The sequence below is a fragment of the Scyliorhinus torazame genome, chromosome 15 (genome assembly GCF_047496885.1).
Source record: "Scyliorhinus torazame isolate Kashiwa2021f chromosome 15, sScyTor2.1, whole genome shotgun sequence".
In the NCBI taxonomy this organism is placed as follows: domain Eukaryota; kingdom Metazoa; phylum Chordata; class Chondrichthyes; order Carcharhiniformes; family Scyliorhinidae; genus Scyliorhinus; species Scyliorhinus torazame.
In genome coordinates this window covers 182,989,644-183,001,966 of record NC_092721.1, presented here as the reverse complement: position 1 = coordinate 183,001,966, position 12,323 = coordinate 182,989,644, and positions in this window count along the sequence as shown.

The following is a 12,323-nucleotide window of genomic DNA, read 5'->3' as shown; positions in this document are numbered from 1 at the left end:
GGCCGGTAGAAGTGCGGTTTACACTCCGCGCAGACCTGGCAGTCTCTGGTGACAGCCCTGACTTCCTCGATGGAGTAGGGCAGATTGCGGGCTTTAATGAAGTGATAAAAGTGGGTGACCCCTGGGTGACAGAGATCGTCGTGCAGGGCCCGGAGTCGGTCCACTTGTGCGCTGGCACATGTACCGCGGGACAGGGCATCGGGGGGCTTACCGGGGCGATACAAAATCTCGTAATTAAAGGTGGAGAGCTCGATTCTCCACCGCAAGATCTTATCATTTTTGATCTTACCCCGCTGTGTGTTGTTAAACATGAAGGCAACCGAGCGTTGGTCTGTGAGGAGAGTGAATCTCCTGCCGGCCGCTAATGCCTCCAGTGCCGTACAGCTTCCACGATCGCTTGGGCCTCCTTTTCGACGGAGGTATGCTGAATTTCGGATGCATGGAGGATGCGGGAAAAGAATGCCACGGGCCTGCCTGCCTGGTTGAGGGTGGCGGCCAGAGCAACGCCTGATGCATCGCTCTCGACTTGGAAGGGGGGCGTCTCGTCGACCGCGTGCATCGCGGCCTTGGCGATGTTGGCCTTGATACGGTTGAAGGTCTAGTGAGCCTCGGCCACCAGTGGGAAACCGGTGGAGTGGATGAATGGGCGGGCCTTGTCCGCATAGTTAGGGACCCAATGGGCGTAGTATGAAAAGAACCCCAGGCATCATTTGAGGGCCTTGAGGCAGTGGGGAAGGGGGAGATCCATGAGGGGACGCATACTATCGGGGTCGGGCCCTAGAACTCAGTCCTGAACCACACAGCTGAGGATGGCTAATCGGTTGTTGCTGAACACACATTTCTCCTTGTTGTAGGTTAGGTTGAGGAGTTTGGCAGTGTGAAGAAATTTGGAAAGGTTAGCGTCGTGGTCCTGCTGGTCGTGGCCGCAGATGGGGACGTTATCTAGGTATGGGAAAGTGACCCGCAGTCCGCACCGGTCAACCATTCGGTCCATCTCCCGTTGGAAGACTGAGACCCCGTTAGTGATGCCGAAGGGAACCCTAAGGAAATGGTAAAGGCGGCCGTCCACTTCAAACTCGGTGTACGGGCGGTCCGCCTTGCGAATGGGGAGCTGGTGGTAGGCAGATTTTAGGTCCACTGTTGAGAAGACCCGGTACTGTGCAATCTGATTGACCATATCAGATATGCGTGGGAGGGGGCACGCGTTGAGCTGCGTGTACCGATTGATGGTCTGACTGTAGTCAACGACCATCCTGTTTTTCTCCCCCGTTTTCACCACTACCACTTGGGCTCTCCAGGGGCTGTTGCTGGCCTCGATAATACCTTCTAGCAGCCGCTAGACCTCAGACCTGATGAAGGTCCTGTCCTGGGCGCTGTACCGTCTGCTCCTGGTGGCGACGGGTTTGCAATCCGGGTTGCGGTTTGCAAACAGAGAACGCAGTCGACCTTAAGGGTCGTGAGGCCGCATACAGTAAGGGGTGGTAGAGGCCCGCCAAATTTCAGGGTTGCACTGGAAGTCCAGGCCGAGTAGCAAGGCAGCACAGAGGTTGGGGAGGACGTAGAGCCGGAAGTCGCTGGATGGTAAGGGTGGCAATGCAGTACCCCCGAATCGCCACGGAGTGGGATCCGGAGGCCAGGGAGATTCTTTGGTTAATGGGGTGTACCGCGAGGGAGCAGCGTCTTACCGTATTGGGGTGGATGAAGCTCTCAGTGCTCCCGGAGTCCAGAAGGTAGGATATTTCATGCTCGTCGACCTTCACCTTTGTCGACGCGGTCGCGAGGTTGTGCGGTCGGGACTGGTCAATCGTGACGGAGGCAAGACGCGGCTGGTCGTCGGCGGTTGCAGGCGATGAGCGGCCCGATGAGGTGCCCGACAGGCAGGGGTCCTGAGGTAGGGAAGGTGGCCGCGCCCACGGGCCGCACGTGTCCTGAGGCAGGCAAGATGGCGGCGCCCTCGGGCCGCACGTGTCCTGAGGCAGGCAAGATAGCGGCGCCCACAGATCACACGTGTTGTGAGGGGAGCAAGATGGCGGCGCCCACGGGCCACACGTGTTGTGGGGGGAGCAGGATGGCGGCGCCCACGGGCCGCACGTGGTCTGAGGCGAGGAATATGGCACCGCCCACTGGCCGCACGCGGGGGGTGCAGGTACAATAGCGGCGATTGAGCGGGCCTGGCACACTGCAGCGAAATGTCCTCTTTTGCCGCAGGTCTTGCAGCGCGCGCTCCGCGCCGGGCAGCGCTGCCAGGGGTGTTTTGTCTGTCTGCAGAAGTAGCACTTGGGTCCCCTGGGGTTGGTTGGCTGCCGCGCGGCGCAGGCCTGGGGTTGGCTGGGGGTGTTCGCTGATGGGGTCCACGATGGGGTGGCCGCTGGCGGGGTCCATGATGCCCAGGAGGGGGGGGCCGTGCGGTCAGGGGCATACACCTGTACGTTGCGTGAGGCGACTGTGAGCGAGAGCGCTAGTTTCTTGGTTGCCAAGAGGTCAAGCGTAGCCCCTTCTAAGAGGCGCTGGTGGATGTAGGCCGACCCTATGCCCGTAATGAACGCGTCTCTCATTAACAGGTTAGAATGTTCAGCTGCCGAAACGGCCTGGCAATCACAGTCTCTCACCAGAGCGAGCAGGGCACGCCAGAAATCTTCAACTTCCTCAGAGGGAAGTTGGTGCCGCATGGACAGGAGGTGCCTGGCTTAGATCTTGTTGGTCTGCTGAGCATAGTTCTCCTTCAGTAGCACCATGGCCTCTGCGTAGGTAGGCGTGTCCTGGATGAGGGGAAAGACATCGGAGCTCAGCCGTGTGTACAGAATCTGGAGCTTCTGTGCTTCTGGGATTGGGTTAGGCGCAGACCCGATGTATGCTTCAAAGCAAGCTAGCCAATGTGCGAAGTCCTTTATGGCGTTGTCTGCTTAAGGATGCAGCTGCAGGCGATCCGGTTTGATGCGGAGGTCCATCTTTGTAAAATCTCTGTGTAATAAATTGATGCACTATCAATTACAGTGAGACGAGAGCAGAGAGTAATCGAGGCTTTATTACACAGAGATGTGTGGCCTCCTACAGCTGGCGCCGAAATGGCTGCAGTTCGGAGAGCACACCCATTTATACTCCACCTACTGGGCGGAGCCAGCAGGCAGGGATCTACCCCTGTACCTGTAGTACAGGGGCCTTACCGTAATACCCTCGTATGCAGTGCAGTATATACAATATAATACAACAGTGGTGACTACCACACTTTGCTAACCATTGTGCTACCGAGCTGCCCTATGGTGGTTGCACACTCTCACTGTATCTGCGTGGGTTTTCTCCGGGTGTTCCGGTTTTCTCCCACAGTCTGAAAGATGTTCAGGTTAGGTGGATTGGCTATGCTGAAGTGCCCCTTAGTGTCCACTGGTTAGGTGGGGTTATGGGGTTGTGGGGTTGGGGGTGGGGTAGGGGAGAGGGATTAAAACCTTGGGAGGGGGCTCTTTCGGACGGTCGGTGCAGACTCAGTGGGCTGAATGTCCTCCCGCTGCACTGTAGGAATTCTATAGTTCTATGATCGTTAACACTGACTATTGATTCCCACTTAAAAGCGCACACAGTTCATTCCAATCGCAGAGCCAACATCACAGTCCACACCAAGGGATTATTAGCTGTGGCAGAATTTCTGCTGATGAAGTAAGGCACAGCTGAGCTGTTAAAAAACGTTGCCTCGAATATTTGGGCAGAATGGCCTCCTTCAATGCTATAGGACCGTGTGGTTCCATGATTGCTGACCCGTCACACGACCGGGATTCTCCGTTGCGAGTCCGCCCTGCTGCCGTTGCTAGTGAGGACGGAGAACTTGGTGCTCAGCCAAATCTCCCATTCACTGCAGCGGGACCGAAGATCCCCGCTGCCCTGAATGGACGGAAAATCCCACCTGCACATGCCTTGTCCCCACCGAATCCATTCATAATTTTAAAGTGCCCTATTTCCCTCGGCCTTCTCTTTTCTTCCAAATGCTGAGGAGACCTGAAAATAAATCTTTCCAACTGACAATCTTTGTCAGCCCAAGGGCGACATTAAGCATTTGCAGCCAGCCCTGAACTCAAACTTGGATCCGTGCATTGTTTAGCTCTGCTAAGGTTTGACATCAGATGCCAGCTTAGATGTATTTAATTACCGTGAGGAAGAATATAACAATGCACCATTTGGTAACAGAGATGAATTAGACCATAATACATCAGAGCAGAATTCGGCTATTTGGCTTATCGAGTCTGCTCCGCCATTCAATCATGGCTGATATGTTTCTCACCCCCATTCTCCTGCCTTCTCCCCATAACCCCTGATCCCCTTATTAATCAAGAACCTATTGGTCTCTGTCTTAAAGACGCTCAGTCACTTGGTCTCCACAGCCTTCTGTGGCAATGCGTTCCACAGATTCACCACCCTCTGGCTGAAACAAATTCTCCTCATCTCAGATTTAATGGATCGTTCCTTCAGTCTGAGGCTGTGTGCTCGGGTTCTAATCTCTCCTACGGGGGGGGAAACATCTTCTCCATGTCCATTCTATCTGGATCTCTCATTACTCTGTAAGTTTCAATGAGATTTCCCCTCATCCTTCTGAACTCCATCGAGTACAGTCCCAGAGTCCTCAACCGCTCTCATATGACAAGTCCTTCATTCCTGGGATCATTCTTCTGTACACTTTTGGTCTCGTTATTTGAGGAAGGATGAGGTGGCATTGCAGGCAGTTCAGAGGAGGTTCACCAGATTGATTCCAGGGATGAAAGGGTTGACGTCTGAGGAGAGATTGAACAGTTTGGGTTTATACCTGCTGGAGTTTAGAAGGATGAGAGGGGATCGGATTGAGGTATATAAAATACTAAGAGGGATTGATAAAGTAAACGTAGGCCACATGTTCCCCCTTGTGGGGTAATCTAGAACGAGAGGTCACAGATATAGGTTGAGAGGTGGTAGATTTAAAACTGAGATGAGGAGGAACTACTTCTCGCAGAGGGTGCTGAATTTGTGGAACTCACTGCCCTATAGTGCGGTGGAGTCTGAATTATTAAATGGTTTCAAGAATTTTTGATAAAAAAACAGGTTAAAGTTAAAGGGATATGGGCAACAAGTGGGAGGTGGACTTGAGACCAGGAAGAGCCCAGCCATGGTCTGATTGAGTGGTGGAGCAGGCTCGCCTACTTCTTCCCCTAATTCCTATGTTCCTATATTCCTCCTCTGGACCCCCTCCAAGGCCAGCACATCCTTCCTTAGATAAAGGGCCCAAAACTGCTTGCAATAGTCTCATTGGAGTCTGACCAGAGCCTTATACAGTCTCAGCAGTACATGCCTGCTCTTGTATTCTAAATGAATGCTAACATTGCATTTGCCTTCTTAACTGCCAACTGAAATTGTATGTTAACCTTAAGACAATCCTGAACTAGGATTCCTAAACCGCTTTGTGCTTCAGATTTCCAAAGCCTTTCACCATTTAGAAAATGGTCTACGCCTCTATTCTTCCTACCAAAGTGCATAACCTCACACTTTTCCACATTGTATTCCATCCGCCACTTCTTTGCCCACTCTCCTAGCCTGTCCAAGTCCTTCTGCAGCCTCCCTGCTTCCCCAACATTACCTGTCCCTCTACATATCTTTGTATCATCTGCAAACTTAGCAACAGTGCCCCCAGTTCCTTCTTCCAGATCATTAATATATAGCCTGAATAGTTGTGGTCCCAACACTGACCCCTGAGGAACACCACTCGCCAACAGCTGCCATCCTGAAATAGACCTCTTTATCCACACTCTGTCTTCTGCCAGTCAGTTGCACATACAGGTGAAATAGTAATTATCCAAATGCAAATCGAAGGCTTATGAAGGAGGTTGAGGATAGCAATAGATTAAAAGAAGAGGCTTATAATGCTACAAAGAATAAGAGTAAGTCTAAGGATTTGAGTGTTTTAGAAAAAAACAAAGGGTCCCCAAAAGGTTAATAAAAATGGAAAAAGATAGAATGATTTTTAAAAATTCTCCCACAAGACATGGGCATTGCTGGCTCTGCCAGAAATTATTGCCCATTCGATTTTAAAAAAAATTTAGAGTAGCCAATTATTTTTCTTTTCCAATTAAGGGGCAATTTAGCGTGGCCAATCCATCTAACCAGCACATCTTTGGATTGATTATTGTCCATTCCTAATTGTCCTTAAGTAGGTTGTGATGAGCTGTATTCTTGAACTGCTGCAAGCCATGTAGTGCAGATATAACCAAAGTGCCGTTAGGGAGGGAGTTCCAGGATTTTGACCCAACAACAGGGAAGGAACAGTGATATATTTCCAGGTGAGTGGCTTGGTGGGGTTCTTGTTGGTGTTTTGATGTATCTGCTGCCCAAGTCCTTCTAGGTGGGAAAGGTCGTTATTTTGGTAGGTGCTATCATAGGAACCTTGGTGAATTACTGCAGTGCATCCTGTAGATGGTACACACGGCTGCCACTGTGTGTCGATGGTGGAGGAAATGAATGTTTAAGGTGGTGAATGGGGTGCCAATCAAGCCAGCTGCTTTGTCCTGGATGGTTTTGAGCTTCTTGTGTGTTCTTGGAGTTGCATTCATCCAGGTAAGTGGAGAGTACTCCATCACATTCCTGACTTGTGCCTTGTAGGTGGTGGACCAACTCTGGGGAGTCAGGAGGTGAGTTACTTGCCTCAGAATTCCCAGCCAATGAACTTCTCTTGTAGCCACTGTATTTATGCAGCTACAGTGTCTGATCGATGGCAACTCCCAAGATCTTGATAGTGGGATAATCAGTAATGGTAATTCCATTGAATGTTAAGCAGAGATGGGTATAATTTTCTCTTGTTAGAGATGGTTAATTCCTGACACTTATATGGCATGAATGTTTCTTGCCACTTATCAGCCCATGCCTGAATGTTGTCCAGGTCTTGTTGTATATGAATTTGGACTGCTTCAATAAACGAGCCAGGAATATAAAAACAGTTTACAAGAGATATGACAAGTGTATAAAAAGAGAGAGAGTAGCTAAAGTGAACATAAAGTGAGATGTAGGCCTTATAAATCAGAGAAATTATCAAGGGAAATGAGGAAATGCACAGATAAAAATATTTCAAGTCTGTTTTCAGGTAGAAGACACAAGTTACATACCAGAAATTGAGAGTAGCCTAGAGCCTAGTAAGAGTGAGGAAATTAATGGAATTAATGCCAGCAGAGAAAAAGTAGCAGCAAAAGTCAAGGGACTAAAATCCGAGAAATGACCAGGACCTGGTGGCCTACATCCTAGAGTACTAAAAGCGATAGCAGCAGAGGTAGTGGATGGGCTATTTATGATTTTCCAAAATTCCCTAGATTCTGGAGCATCCTAGCAGATTGGAAATTTGGAAATGTAGCACTGCTATCAAGAAAAGAGAGAGAGAGTGAAAAAAGGAAATCCAGGCCAGTTAACCTGACTTCAGTCATCGGAATGTATTATTAAAGAAACCTTAACAAGGCACTTAGAAATTAGATTAGAATTAGTTGCATGGTTTTGAGAAAGGGAAATCTTGTTTTTATCAGAGTTTTTGAGATGTAACTAGTAGGATAGATACAGGGAAATGTAGTAGATCTGGATTTCCAATAGGCATTCAGTAAAGTTACCCATAAAAGGTTTATACACAAGAGAAGGGTTGAGAGTGATATATTAGCATGGATAGCGAATTGGTGAATGGACGGGAAGTAGAGAGCAGGAAAACCTGGGACATTTACAAGCTGGCAAGCTGTGACAAGTGGAGTGTTGCAAGGATTAGCATTGGGGCCTCAGCTATTTACAATCTATATTCATGACTTAGACATAAAGGGAGAAAGTAGTGTATCTTATTTTGCTGATGTCACAAAGCTAGGTTGAAATGTAAGCTATGAGGAGGACACAAGGAAGCTAGGGCTGGATATGAAATGTTGATTTCTCCACAGCAGGTTGAGCTGCAGAGATACTTGTGTTTGCGGCAGGACAAGCCCCCCACCAGCCTGCAACGGGTTTGTACATTAATACATTTGCATGCAATGATTACACATTAGCGTGAAACGGGTTCTAATGAGATAAAGCCAGCCTCGCATGAGAATCACATGGCAGCTGGTTCATGGCCATTTAATGATGCTATGCACCATTCGACTCTGTGCAATTGAGTTTAAGGTCAGCGATTTGCCTTGTTTAACCCCACAGGAGCATGAGAATGGCAGCTTGCGCAAAGGATGGGGTCTGACAAGGGTGAGTCCTTGCTGAGGGGGTTGTGGAGTAGGGTTGGGGGCATGGACGGGTAGAAGAGGAATCCTGGGGAAGACTGAGGGTGGGAGTGAAGTGGGAAGGGCCTGGTGTTCTGGGTGCGGTCGGCTGGTGATGATGAGAACAGTCAGTCAAGGTGAGAAAATGAGGGGCCTATAGGGCACTTTCAATGCTGTCCAAAATGTGTGGCAATCTTAGGGTGTTGACAGGCAATGTTCTTACAGGACTCCGGGTTCACCTCCAATATTTCAATTCTCCCCACTGAGAGCGATCTCAGAAAATGTCCATCACAATGCTTTAAAGAGAGGGACAGCTGAGCCTGCAAGTTCAGTCATGTCCCCCAGAGTGGCGAGTACAACGCCGGATACTAACATGCACATTCAATAAGGAGCGAAAGAAATAACACAACATTGTTTCCTCCACAATGAAATAAATGTCCTTAATGCCCATGAAATCATCAATGGGTGCCAACCATGAGGCGTGTCAGTAAGCTTATCTCTCTAATTAAGCTGGGGTCATCAGATAACAATGATACAAATATGAATAAAGTGAAACCAATATTATGTGCCACCTGTGAGCTCTCAAATCTTATGTTAATGATATTGGAGATAGGCAGGAATGTTGTTTGACTAGGAATCTCTTTTACAGCCTATTGCACTGTCAGATCACTGTGGGCTTCTCTGATGAAAAGCTTCTCCCTCTGGGCGATGGCAGATGGAGTATAATGTGGGGAAGTGTAGGCTTAGTCACTTAGGTTGTAAGAATAAAAAAGCACAATCTGTGTTAAATGCCATGAAACTTGTAAATGCTGATTTTCAGAGAGAATTGGGGTGTGCTTGATCAGTCTGCAGGTACAGTAAGCTATTAGGTTGGCAAGTGGCATGTTGGCCTTTATTACAAGGGATTGGAGAACAGGGATAAGGACGTTTTTCTACAAATGTTACAGGGCTTTGGTGAGAACACATCTGGAATACTGGGCGTCATTCTCCGACCCCCCGCCGGGTCGGAGAATGGCCGTTGGCCGCCGTGAATCCCGCCCCCGTCCCCGCCGAAGTCTCCGAAGGGAGAAAAGTCGGTGGGGCGTTAATGGCGCCGCTGCCGCGGAGAATGTCACGGGTCTGCGCAAGGCAGCCGATTTTCGGCCTGCCGATATTCTCCCTTCCGGATGGGCCGAAGTCCCGTCGACGTAATGACCGTTCACGTCGACGTGAATCAAACCTCCTTTTCATTGGCGTGACCCGGTGCTCCAGGCTCACGCCGACCAGCGAGGAGGTGAGTGACGGCCTGGGGGGTTGGCTCTGGGCAGGAAATGGCGTGGCCGCAGACTGATTGCGTGAGGAGAGGTGTGTCTCGGCTTGTGTGTGTGTGTGTGCGGCGGGGGGGGGGTGGTTAGAGTAGGCTGGGCTCCGGGGGAGTGCCGGGAGGGGGTCCGTGCCGGGGTGGAGGTTGGGGGTTGGGGGGGGGTCCGTGCCGGGGTGGAGGTTGGGGTTGGGGTCCGTGCCGGGGTGGAGGTTGGGGGGGGGGGGGTCCGTGCCGGGGTGGAGGTTGGGGGGGGGTCTGTGCCGGGGTGGAGGTTGGGGGTTGGGGGGGGGGTCCGTGCCGGGGTGGAGGTTGGGGAGGGGGTCCGTGCCGGGGTGGAGGTTGGGGAGGGGGTCCGTGCCGGGGTGGAGGTTGGGGAGGGGGTCCGTGCCGGGGTGGAGGTTGGGGGGGGGGTTCCGTGCCGGGGTGGAGTTTGGGGGTTGGGGGGGGTCCGTGCTGGGGTGGAGGTTGGGGGTTGGGGTCCGTGCCGGGGTGGAGGTTGGAGGGGGGGGTCCGTGCCGGGGTGGAGGTTGGGAGGGGGTCTGTGCCGGGGTGGAGGTTGGGGGTTGGGGGGGGGTCCGTGCCGGGGTGGAGGTTGGGGAGGGGGTCCGTGCCGGGGTGGAGGTTGGGGAGGGGGTCCGTGCCGGGGTGGAAGTTGGGGAGGGGGTCCGTGCCGGGGTGGAGGTTGGGGGGGGGGGGTTCCGTGCCGGGGTGGAGGTTGGGGGTTGGGGGGGGGTCCGTGCCGGGGTGGAGGTTGGGGGGGGGGTCCGTGCCGGGGTGGAGGTTGGGGGGGGCGGGGTCCGTGCCGGGGTGGAGGTTGGGGGGGGGGTCCGTGCCGGGGTGGAGGTTGGGGGTTGGGGGGGTTCCGTGCCGGGGTGGAGGTTGGGGAGGGGGTCCGTGCCGGGGTGGAGGTTGGGGAGGGGGTCCGTGCCGGGGTGGAGGTTGGGGAGGGGGTCCGTGCCGGGGTGGAGGTTGGGGGGGGGTTCCGTGCCGGGGTGGAGGTTGGGGGTTGGGGGGGGTCCATGCTGGGGTGGAGGTTGGGGGTTGGGGTCCGTGCCGGGGTGGAGGTTGGGGGTTGGGGGGGGTCCGTGCCGGGGTGGAGGTTGGGGGGGGGTCCGTGCCGGGGTGGAGGTTGGGGGTTGGGGTCCGTGCCAGGGTGGGTGATGGGAGGGCAAATGAGTTGGTCCACCTGGCCAGGTGCCAGCCTCCAACAGTTGGACCCATGCGGTCCATGCCACCTGGCTGGGGGGAGGAGGGGATATGGGCAATGATGACATGTCGTCGTTCCCCTCCCCCCCACCAGGCCGTCATGTTTTCAGACCATCCAGCGATGTTGGCCGCCGTGGTGGCAGCCGCTCATGTCTATGTTGCCCTGGATGAGGAGGAGGAGGAGGAGGAGCGTGCCAGAGAGGCGGCGCATGCTGCCGCAGAGGGGCAGGCGGCAGCCGCCCAGGCTGGAGGGACACCTGACCGACAGGACGAGGAGGGGGAGGAGGACGTCGCGGCCCCACGGCAACGGAGGCACCCGAGGGCGCCCCGTGTGTACCGGCCCCGGCAGTCATACCAGGACCTCACGGACCGGGAATGCAGGAGGAGACTCCGGATGAGCCGGGAAACCGTGGCACACATCTGCCACCTGCTGGCACACCTGTCACCGCGTGGCACTGGCGGGGGACACCCTCTCCCCGTGTCCGTCAAGGTTACGGTGGCCCTGAACTTTTATGCAACGGGGTCATTCCAGGCACCGAGTGGGGGACCTGTCCGGCATATCGCAGACATCGGTGCATCGGTGCATCCGGGCAGTGACAGATGCCCTTTATGCCATGGCGCACCGCTACATCTGCTTCCCCGTGGACCGGGCCAGCCAAGATGCCCGGGCCGTGGGCTTCTCTGCCGTTGCCGGGTTCCCCATGGTCCAGGGCGCGATCGATGGGATGCACATCGCCGTGCGGCCACCTGCAGAGAACAGGGCCGTGTTCACTAATAGGAAGGGGACCTATTCAATGAACGTACAGGTGGTCTGCGACCACCGCATGATGATCCTGCACGTCTGCGCCCGTCACCCAGGCAGTGTACACGACTCATTCGTGTTGTCGCGGTCATCCATCCCCGGCATGTACGAGGGACGCCATCCCCGGCTGAGGGGCTGGTTGCTGGGCGACAGGGGCTACCCATTGCGATCGTGGCTGATGACGCCTATACGGAGGCCACGCAATGAGGCGGAGAACCGCTACAATGATGCCCATGTAGCGACAAGGGGAGTGATCGAGAGGTGCTTTGGCGTGCTGAAGATGCGTTTCAGGTGCCTGGACCTCTCTGGGGGCGCCCTCCAGTATCGGTCAGATAGGGTCGGCCGCATCATTGTGGTGTGCTGCGTCCTGCACAACATAGCCCAGCAGAGGGGCGATGTGCCGCAGGCAGAGGAGGGCGGAGTGGAGGAGCAGCAGGAAGAGGCCCAGTCCTCCCCAGATGAGGGGGATGGGGGCAATGGTCAGGGCAGACGGGGTAGACACAGGCGGGTGGCTGTCCACCGTTACCGGCTGGCCCAGCGGGCACGGGACAGACTGATAGACGCCCGCTTCACTGACTAGATGGGCATGGGAATCGGGTAGTATGGCCACAGACCGCACACCATGACAACAGTCGACCACCCACACCCCCCCACCCATCCACCCACCCAGCACCCTCACCCCCCCTCCCCAACCCCACACACCCCACCCGCATGCACACCACCCCCCCACCCCCAATTGCCGATCCACCGGCGGCACAACGGGCCGGGCTCACCCAGTTGCGGGTGGACG